Source organism: Zosterops lateralis, assembly GCF_965231275.1.
Source record: "Zosterops lateralis genome assembly, chromosome: 35".
Classification (NCBI taxonomy): Eukaryota; Metazoa; Chordata; class Aves; order Passeriformes; family Zosteropidae; genus Zosterops; species Zosterops lateralis.
In genome coordinates, this window is record NC_139795.1 from 1,683,797 (window position 1) to 1,694,923 (window position 11,127).

At 51.8% G+C, this 11,127-nt stretch overlaps 1 long non-coding RNA gene across 1 annotated transcript; it reads left to right on the forward strand.

The window, feature by feature from the left end:
- The first annotated feature begins 2,380 nt into the window (after positions 1 to 2,380).
- LOC310921640 lies at positions 2,381 to 2,937 on the forward strand. The gene is made up of 3 exons (XR_014592179.1): positions 2,381 to 2,408; positions 2,449 to 2,718; positions 2,775 to 2,937. It is a non-coding gene; the product is annotated as an uncharacterized lncRNA (long non-coding RNA).
- The last annotated feature ends 8,190 nt before the right edge of the window (positions 2,938 to 11,127 follow it).

The following is an 11,127-nucleotide window of genomic DNA, read 5'->3' on the forward strand; positions in this document are numbered from 1 at the left end:
AAAAATCCCAAAAAATCCCCCAAAATTCCCCCCAAAAATCCCAAATTTTCCCCCAAAACCCCAAAATTTTTAAATTTTTCCCCAATTTTTCCCCAAATTTCCCCCCAAACCCCAAAATTTTTAATTTTTTCCCCAATTTTAGTGTCGGGGCCGTTCCCGGGGTCGATTCCCACGGGGAATTTTTGGGAATTTCCCCAAAATTTTGGGAATTTTCGGCCCCAAAATTCAAATTTTTTGGTTTTTTTTTTCTCTTCCTCCGTTTCTTACGGGAGAGGCCACAGAGACCCCCCCGCCTTTGGGGGAGGGAAAATCCTGAATTATCCCAAAATATCCCAAATTTAGCCCAAAATTCCTGAAATTCCTGAAATTCCAGAAAAAAATATGGAATTCCCAAAAAAAAAAATCCAGTTTTTACCCCAAAAATTCAGGATTTTACCCCAAAAATTCCATTTTTTCCCCCCAAAAAATCCAGTTTTTACCCCAAAATTTTTATTTTTTTACCCCAAAAAAATCCCCCCAAAAAATCCCAAAATTTCCCCCAAAAAATCCCAAAAATTCCACAAAAAAATTCCCCAAAAAATCCCAAAATTCTCCCAAAAATAATTTTAAAAAATTCCCAAAATTCCCACAAAAATCCTGAAGTTTCCACCAAAAAAACCCCCCAAAATTCCCCCAAATAATCCCCAAAATAATCCCAAAAATTCCCCAAAAAATTCCCCAAAATTTCCCAAAAAATTTCCCAAAATTCCCCTCAAAATTTCAGGATTTTTCCAAAAATTTCCAGGTTTTTTCTCACAAAAATTAAATTTTTTTTCCCCAAAATTCCCCCCCAAAAATCCCAAAATTCCCAAAATAATCCCAGAATTCCCCCCAAAATAATCCCAAAAATTCCACCCAAAAATTCCCCAAAATTTCCCACAAAAAATCCCAAAATTCCCCCCAAAATTGCAAAAATTTCCCCCAAAAATTCCACAAAAATTCCACAAAAAATCCCCAAAAAATATCCCAAATTTATCCCAAAATTATCCCAAAATTCCACAAAATCCCCAAAAAAATTTGGAATTTTGGGGGTTTAACAAAAAAAAAATTGGGGGTTTTTTGGCCAAAATTTCAGGGTCTTATCACAAAAATTCAATTTTTTTGTCCCAAAATTTCAAGTTTTTTGTCTCAAAAATTCAAATTTTCCCCCCAAAATCCCACAGAAAATCCCCCCCCCAAATTCCCCCCCAAAAATTCCAAAATTCCCAAGAAAAATTTTGGGATTTTACCCCAAAATTCCCAAAATTTTCCCTCCTCACCTGAACTCGGATCCGGCAGCTTCGTCCAGAGGGGAATTTCTATAGGGGATTTTCCATAGGAAAATTGGGATTTTTCCATTAAAAAATGGGATTTTCTATAGAAAAATTGGGATTTTCTATAGGAAAAAATGGGAATTTCTATAGGAAAATTGGGATTTTCTATAGGGAATTTTCTATAGAAAAAATGGGGATTTTTCCATAGGAAAAATGGGATTTTCTATAGGGGATTTTTGGGATTTTTTCCATAGGAAAAATTAGGATTTTCTATAAGGGAAAAATCAAAAAAAAATTGGGATTTTCTATGGAAAAAATTTGGAGTTTTTCCATAGGAAATTTGGGATTTTCTATAGGAGAATTCTGGGAATTTTTCCATAGAAAAAATGGGATTTTCTATAGGGGAATTTGGGATTTCCTATAGGGGAATTTGGGGGATTTTTCCATAGAAAAACTGGGAATTTTCTATAGGGGAATTTGGGAATTTTTCCATAGGAAAATTGGGATTTTTCCATAGAAAAAAATGGGATTTTCTATAGGGGATTTTTGGGAATTTTTCCATTAAAAAATGGGATTTTTCTATAGGGGAATTTGGGGGATTTTTCCATTTAAAAAAATGGGATTTTCTATAGGGGAATTTGGGATTTTCTATAGGAGAAATGGGAATTTCTATAGGGGAATTTCCATAGGGGAATTTGGGAATTTCCATAGGGGAATTTGGGAATTTCTATAGGGGAATTTTGGGAATTTTTCCACAGAAAAATTGGGATTTTCTATAGGGGAATTGGGAATTTCTATAGGGGATTTTCCATAGAGGTTCGGGCCCCTCTATAGGGTCTTTAAGCTCCCCTAAATCACCTCAGGGGCTTTCCCGTCCCCTATACAATCTATAGGATGTCCCCTATGGGGTGTGTAGGGGCCCTATGGAAGGTCTATGGGTTCCCCTATAGGATCTATAGGGTGTGTGGGGGCTCTATAGGTGCCCCTATAGGATCTATAGGGTGTGTGGGGGCTCTATAGGTGCCCCTATAGGATCTATAGGGTGTGTGAGGGCTCTGTGGAGGTGCCTGTCCCCTATAGAATGTCCCCTATAGGGTGTGTGGGGGCCCTGTGGAGGTGCCTGTCCCCTATAGAATGTCCCCTATAGGATCTATAGGTGCCTGTCCCCTATAGAATGTCCCCTATAGGGTGTGTGGGGGCCGGCGTGTACCAGGACCCTCTATAGGTGCCCCGGCCGTAGGTGACCCCGTTGCTGTTCCCCTATAGAGCCCTGGGGGGGCAGCGCACGCACAGCGCCCCCCCCCGGCCACGGGGAGACCCTATGGATCACCTATAGATCCCCTATAGATCACCTATGGATCCCCCCATAGATCCCTATGGGAGCCCCTATGGATCACGTATAGATCACCTATTGAATCCTGTGTGGGTCCCCTATAGAATCCCCTATGGATCCCCCATAGAATCTTAATGAATCACCCACAGATCCCCTATAGATCCCCTATGGATCCCCCATAGAATATCAATAAATCTCCCATTAATCCCATAAATCTCCTATAGAATCCCCCATAGAATCCCCTATAGATCCCCTATGGATCCCCCATAGAATATCAATAAATCTCCCATTAATCCCATAAATCTCCTATAGAATCCCCCATAGAATCCCCTATAGATCCCATATGGATCCCCCATAAATCCCCTATGGAATCCCCCCAGATCCCCCATAGAATCCCCTATAGATCCCATATGAAATCCCCTATAGAACCTCCCATAGAAGCCCTTATAGATCCCATATGGATCCCCCATAAATCCCATATTAATCCCATATTAATCCCCTATAGATCCCATATGAACCCCCCATAGAAGGCCTTATAGATCCCATATGGATCCCCCATAAATCCCGTATTAATCCCCTATAGATCCCATACGGATCCCCCATAGAATCTCCATTAATCCCCCATAGAATCCCCCATAAATCCCATATGAATCCCCTATAGATCCCCTATAGAATCCCATAGACCCCCCCTCCCAATATGAGCCATAAGGACCCCCCAGGGCGGAGCCTATAGAGCCCCTATAGAACCCCCAGTGTCCCCTATAGGACCCCCAGTGTCCCCTATAGGACCCCCAGTGTCCCCTATAGGATCCCAACCCTCCCCATGTCCCCTATAGAGCCCCAATGTCCCCTATAGACCCCATAAACCCCCCCAAACCCCCCTATAGATCCCATATAGAGCCCCAAACCCCCCCCCCAAAAGTCACTTTAACCCCCCTATAGATCCCATAAACCCCCCCAGACCCCCCCTATAGATCCCATATAGGACCCAAATCCACCCCCCAAACTCCCCTATAGGGCCCAAATCCCCCTCCCAAAGGCCCCTATAGGACCCAAACCCCCCCCCGAAAGTCCCCTATAGGTCCCATATAGGACCCAAATCCCCCCCCAGAGTCCCCTATAGACCCTCCAATGTCCCCTATAGACCCCATAGGTCCCTTAAACCCCCCCAGACCCCCCTATAGGTCCCATATAGGACCCAATCCCCCCCCAAAAGTCCCCTATAGACCCCATAGGTCCCTTAAACCCCCCTATAGGTCCCATATAGGACCCAAATCCCCCCCCCAAAGGCTCCTATAGACCCCTATAGGATCCAAACCACCCCTATAGACCCCCCAAATGTCCCCTATAGATCCCATAGGTCCCATATAGGACCCAAATCCCCCCCCAAAGGCCCCTATAGATCCCATAGGTTTCGGATATCCCCAGAAACCACTCCGGAAATTCCCCCAAATCCCCTATAGATCCCCCCCTATAGATCCCCACCCACCCCACTCCCACCATCCATAAATTCCGGATATCCCCAAAAAACCACTCCGGATATTTCCCTCTTATAGATTCCCATATAGATTCCCCCCCTCGTAAACCGCCCTCTATAGAATCCATACATCCCCCTTATAAACCGCCCCTTAAACCACCTCTATACCGCCCCACCGCTCCATACCGCCCCTCAAATCCCCTTATAGAAACCCCCAGCCCCGTTTTGAGCCCCCAACCCGCCCCAAAAGGCGCCTATAGATCCCCTATGGCCTCCATACGTCCCCCGCCCGCCGCCTGGAAAATGGCGGCGACCGCCTTCCCCTCACGGCGGCAAAGCCACGCCCCCCCGCGCTGATTGGTTGATTCTCCCCCAGCGACAGCGCTGATTGGTTGGGACGCCCCAAGGAGACGGCGGTGATTGGTTAAAAAGGGGAGGAAGGCGGGGCTTAGCGCTGAGGGGGAGAAGGCGGGGTTTTGGCGGGAAGGGGAGGATGATTGACGTGGGGCGGGTGTGGTTATGCAAATGAGAGGGCGTGGCTAAATATGCTAATTTAGTCCTATACTTATTATTAGTTAGGAATTATTATTAATAATTAGGAATTAATGGCTAATAATTGGGAAACAATTGCTAATAATTAGCAAAGAACGGCTAGAAAGGGTAAAAGAATTACTAATAATTGGGAAATAATGATTAATAATTGGGAAATAATGATTAATAATTGGGAAATACTGGTTAATAATTGGGAAATAATGATTAATAATTGGGACGTGACTCCTAATAGATGTAAATAGGGATCAATTAGTGGCTAATAATTGGGAAATAATTATTAATAATGGGAAATAATTATAAATAATGGTAAATACTGGCTAATAATCGGAAATAGCCGTTAATAATAGGAAAATAGTGGCTAATAATTAGGAAGGAATTACTAATGACTAGAAATAATGACTAATATCGGGAAATAATGGCTAATAATTATAATTAATTGCTAGTAATCGATTAATAATGGCTAATAATCGATTAATAACGGCTATTAGTCAATCAATAATTACTAAAAAAACGATATTTAGCGGCTAATAATCGATAAATAAGGGCTAATAACTGGAAATGATGGCTAATGATCCATGATTAGTGGCTAATAATCGGGACATTATTAACCAATGTCCCCCCAGGTGTCCCCAATGTCCCCAAAGTCCCTCCAGGTGTCCCCAGTGTCCCCCCAGGTGTCCCCAAAGTCCCCAATGTCCCCAAACTCGCCCCAGGTGTCCCCAATGTCCCCAAATGTCCCCCCAGGTGTCCCCAATCCCCTCCAGGTGTCCCCAGTGTCCTCTCAGGTGTCCCCAAACCCTTTCCTGATGTCCCCAGACCTTCCCAGGTGTCCCCCAACCCCTCAGGTGTCCCCAATGTCCCCCCAGGTGTCCCCAACCCCGTCCAGGTGTCCCCAGGTGTCCCCGCCCGTCTCCCGCGGTGGCACTTGGGGACAATGTCCCCATTGTCCTCGGCCACTGCCCTTGACCGGGGGACAAGTCCGGGCCGGGCCCACAATGTCCCCATTAATGTCCCCAAGGTCCCCATTAATGTCCCCAAGTGTCCCCAATGTTCCCAAAGTGTCCCCAATGTCCCCAAGGTGGGGACAAGTCTGGGCTGTGTCCCCAAGGTGTCCCCAAAGTGTCCCCAATGTCCCCAAAGTGTGTCCCCAAGGTGTCCCCAAAGTGTCCCCAATGTCCCCAAGGTGTCTCCAATGTCCCCAAATGTCCCCAAGTGTCCCCAAAGTGTCCCCAAAGTGTCCCCAAATGTCCCAAAATATCCCCAAATGTCCCCAAGTGTCCCCAAAGTGTCCCCAGGTGTCCCCAATGTCCCCCAGTGTCCTCTAAGGTCCCCAATGTCCCCCCAGTGTCCCCAAAGTGTCCCCAAAGTGTCCCCGAAGTGTCCCCAAAGTGACCCCAAATTGTCCCCAAGGTGTCCTCAAATTGTCCCCAAATTGTCCCCAAAGTGTCCCCAGTGTCCCCAATATCCCCAAGGTCCCCCAGTGTCCCCAAAGCGGGGACAAGTCTGGGCTGTGTCCCCAGGTGTCCCCAAGGTGTCCCCAAAGTGGGGGCGTTGGGGACACCTGGGAGGGGTTGGGGAATTTGGGGACATTTGGGGACACCTGGAGGGGTTTGGGGACATTGGGGACATTTGGGGACATTGGGGACACCAGGGAGGGGTTGGGGACATTGGGGACACCTGAGGGGACATTGGGGGATATTGGGGGGACATTGGGGACATCAAGAAAGGGTTTGGGGACACCTGAGGGGACATGGGGGACACCTGAAGGGACATTTGGGGACACTGGTGACATTTGGGGACATTGGGGACACCTGAGGGGACATTTGGGGACACTGGTGACATTTGGGGACATTGGGGACACCTGAGGGGACATTTGGGGACATTGGGGACATTGGGGACACCTGGAGGGGACATTGGTGACGTTTGGGGACATTTGGGACCCTCACCTCCATTGTCGCCCCTCGGGGACAGCCCTGTCCCCTCCCCGGGGCGCGGCCACCCCCCTGTCCCCTCCCAGGGGACGTCCCTGTCCCCAAGGCCATAAATTGGGGACATTGGGGGGGGGGGAGGTGACAGAGCCGGGAGGTGACAATGGGGACACCCGCGGTGGCCTTGGGGACGCTGCTGCTGCTGCTGGGGGGTGAGGGGACACCGGGGGACACCAGGGGACATTTGGGGACATCGGAGGGGCTTTGGGGACACTGGGGGGGGGGTTTGGGGACATTTGGGGACACTTTGGGACATTTGGGGACATTTGGGGACACTGGGGGGGCTTTGAGGACACTGGGGGACACTGGGGGGTGGATTTGGGGACATTGAGGAGGTTTTGGGGACATTTGGGGACATTTGGGGACATTTTGAGACACTGGGGGAGATTTGGGGACATTTGGGGACACTGGGAGGGCTTTGGGGACATTGAGGGGGGTTTTGGGGACATTTGGGGACATTTGGGGACATTTGGGGACACTGGGGGGGGCTTTGGGGACATTTGGGGACACTTTGGGACATTTGGGGACATTGAGGGGGGTTTTGGGGACATTTGGGGACATTTGGGGACACTTTGGGACATTTTGGGACACTGGGGGGGATTTGGGGACACTGAGGGGGCTTTGGGGACACTTGGGGACACTTGGGGACACTTGGGGACATTTGGGGACATTTGGGGACACTGGGGGGGCTTTGGGGACATTGTGGGGGGTTTTGGGGACATTTGGGGACACTTTGGGGACATTTGGGGACATTGGGGGGGCTTTGGGGTCATGGGAGGGGAATTTGGGGACATTGAGGGGACACTGGGGGACATTTGGGGACATTTGGGGACAATTAGGGACACTGGGGGGGATTTGGGGACACCAGGGGACATTTGGGGACACTTGGGGACACTGGGGGGGCTTTGGGGACATTGGGGACACTTGGAGTTCACCAAGGGACACTTGGGGACACTCGAGGTGACACTGGCGGTGACGCCAAAGATGCCACAAAAGCCACCTGGGGGGTGTCACTGTCACTGTCCCCAACCTTGTCACCCCCCTGTCCCCAGGCCCGGCCACGCCCCTCCCTGTCCCCGAGCCTTGGGGACAGGCGGTGACGTCACTGCTGGAGTCGCTGCTGCCCTTGGGGACATCGAGGGGACAGGAGGGGACACCGGGACGGGCCTTGGGGACACCTGGACAAGGCTTGGGGACACCGAGCCAGGCCTTGGGGACACCAGGACAAGGCTTGGGGACACCAGGACAAGCCTTGGGGACACCAGGCTGGGGTTTGGGGACACCAGGACAGGCCTTGGGGACATCAGGACAAGCCTTGGGGACACCAGGACAAGCCTTGGGGACACCAGGCTGGGGTTTGGGGACACCAGGACAGGCCTTGGGGACATCAGGACAAGCCTTGGGGACACCAGGCTGGGGTTTGGGGACACCAGGCCGGGGTTTGGGGACATGGCTCCAGGATTTGGGGACATGGCTCCAAGGCCACCCGGGACGTCCCCAAACCCCCAGGGGACCTTGGGGACATCCCCGAGCTGGGCCTGGAGAGGGACCTTGGGGACATCAGGGTCACCGAAGGGAGGGGACGTGTCCTCGAGGGGAGGTGACAGCGGTGACACGTCCCCAGGGGACAGAGGGGACAGAGGGGACAGAGGGGACAGGTCACCAAGTGCCACCTCTGCCTGTCCCAGGACAGGGGACAGGTCCCCAAATGTCACCTCCAGGACAGGTGACATCGAGGACAGGTCCCCAAATGTCACCTCCGCATCTCCTGGGTCCCCAAAGGGAGGGGACAGTGGGGACAGGTCCCCAAGGCCACCACCCCCCCCCACAGGGGTGGCCCAGGGTGGCCCTTGGGGACATCGAGAGCCGTGACACGTCCCGGGACGGCGAGGACAGTGCCAGCCACGGTGAGGGGACACTGGGGACATTGGGGATACTGGGGACACTTTGGGGACAGCTGGGGACACTTTGGGGACACCTGGGGACACTCTGGGGACACTTTGGGGACACTTTGGGGACACTCTGGGGACACTCTGGGGACACTTTGGGGACACCTGGGGACACTCTGGGGACACTTTGGGGACACTTTGGGGACACTCTGGGGACACTTTGGGGACACCCTGGGGACACTCTGGGGACACTCTGGGGACATTGAGTTGTCACTGTCCGTGTCCCCTCCGCAGGTTGGGGACACTCGGAGGAGCCGCTGTAGGACCAGGGGATGTCACCAGTGTCATTGTCACCAATGTCATTGTCACCCATGCCATTGTCACCGGTGTCACTGTCACTGTCGCGGTGCCACCAACTCCCTTGTCCCCATGTCCCCAGCCCAATGTCCCCTCATTGTCCCCAATGTCCCCATCCCAATGTCACCTCCCTGTCCCCAGTGTCCCCTCGCTGTCCCCTCCCGTGTCCCCAATAAAGGTGAAGCAGCATCGTCCTTGTCCCCGTCCCTTGGGGACACCGAGGTGACACCGCCAGGAGAGGGGACAGGGGGGTGGTGGCACTTCTTGGGTTGGGGACATGGGTGGTGGCACCTCCTGGGGACATTCCCAGTTTGGGGACACTGGGGACACCCCTGGGGACACCCCTGGGGACATTCCCAGTTTGGGGACATTGGGGACACTCCTTGGGGACATTCCCAGTTTGGGGACACTGGGGACACTCCTGGGGACACTCCTGGGGACATTCCCAGTTTGGGGACACTCCTAGGGACACTCTGGGGACATTCCCAGTTTGGAGACACTGGGGACACTCCTTGGGGACATTCCCAGTTTGGGGACACTCTGGGGACACTCCTGGGGACATTCCCAGTTTGGGGACACTGGGGACACTCTGGGGACATTCCCAGTTTGGGGACACTGGGGACACTCTGGGGACATTCCCAGTTTGGGGACACTGGGGACACTCTGGGGACATTCCCAGTTTGGGGACATTGGGGACACTCCTGGGGACATTCCCAGTTTGGGGACACTGGGGACACTCTGGGGACATTCCCAGTTTGGGGACACTGGGGACACTGGTGTCACTTCCTTGGGGACATTTCCAGTTTGGGGACACTGGGGACATTCCTTGGGGACATTCCCAGTTTGGGGACACTGGGGACACTCTGGGGACATTCCCAGTTTGGGGACACTGGGGACACTCTGGGGACATTCCCAGTTTGGGGACATTGGGGACACTCCTGGGGACATTCCCAGTTTGGGGACACTGGGGACACTCTGGGGACATTCCCAGTTTGGGGACACTGGGGACACTGGTGTCACTTCCTTGGGGACATTTCCAGTTTGGGGACACTGGGGACATTCCTTGGGGACATTCCCAGTTTGGGGACACTGGGGACATTCCTTGGGGACATTCCCAGTTTGGGGACACTGGGGACATTCCTTGGGGACATTCCCAGTTTGGGGACACTGGGGACATTCCTTGGGGACATTCCCAGTTTGGGGACATTGGGGACATTCCTTGGGGACATTCCCAGTTTGGGGACATTGGGGACACCCCTGGGGACATTCCCAGTTTGGGGACACTGGGGACACTGGTGTCACTTCCTTGGGGACATTTCCAGTTTGGGGACACTGGGGACATTCCTTGGGGACATTCCCAGTTTGGGGACACTGGGGACATTCCTTGGGGACATTCCCAGTTTGGGGACACTGGGGACATTCCTTGGGGACATTCCCAGTTTGGGGACATTGGGGACATTCCTTGGGGACATTCCCAGTTTGGGGACATTGGGGACATTCCTTGGGGACATTCCCAGTTTGGGGACATTGGGGACACCCCTGGGGACATTCCCAGTTTGGGGACACTGGGGACACTGGTGTCACTTCCTTGGGGACATTTCCAGTTTGGGGACACTGGGGACATTCCTTGGTGACATTCCCAGCCTCGGCAGTGACGTCATCACCGCGCCGTTGCCATGGTGACACAGAGGGACAAAAAAATCACCCAAAATTTGTCCAAAAATCGCCCAAAATTTTGCCCAAAATCACCCAAAAATCACCCAAAATCTTTCCAAAAAAATCACTCGAGGTCACCTGGATTTTCCACACACCCAAAACTGCCCCAAATCACCCCAAAATCTCCCGAAAATTCCCCAAAATCGCCCCAAAAATCGCCCCAAAGGCAAGGGCCGAAGGGCGGTCAGTGGTGACGATGACCGTGGTCACTCAGTGTCCACTTCAGATGACCGTGGTCACTCAGTGTCCAGTTCAAGTGCCTGTGGTCACTCAGTGAGGATGATGGTCACTCAGTGTCCACTGCAGGTGCCTGTGGTCACTCAGTGAGGATGATGATGGTCACTCAGTGAGGATGATGACCACGGTCACTCAATGATGTAGGTGACGATGACCAGGGTCACTCAGTGTCCAGTTCAGATGCCCATGGTCACTCAGTGAGGATGACCACACCCATGGTCACTCATTAAAGGTCGTGGTCACTCAATGGTAATGGATGAAGGCCGTGGTCACTCAGTGATGATGA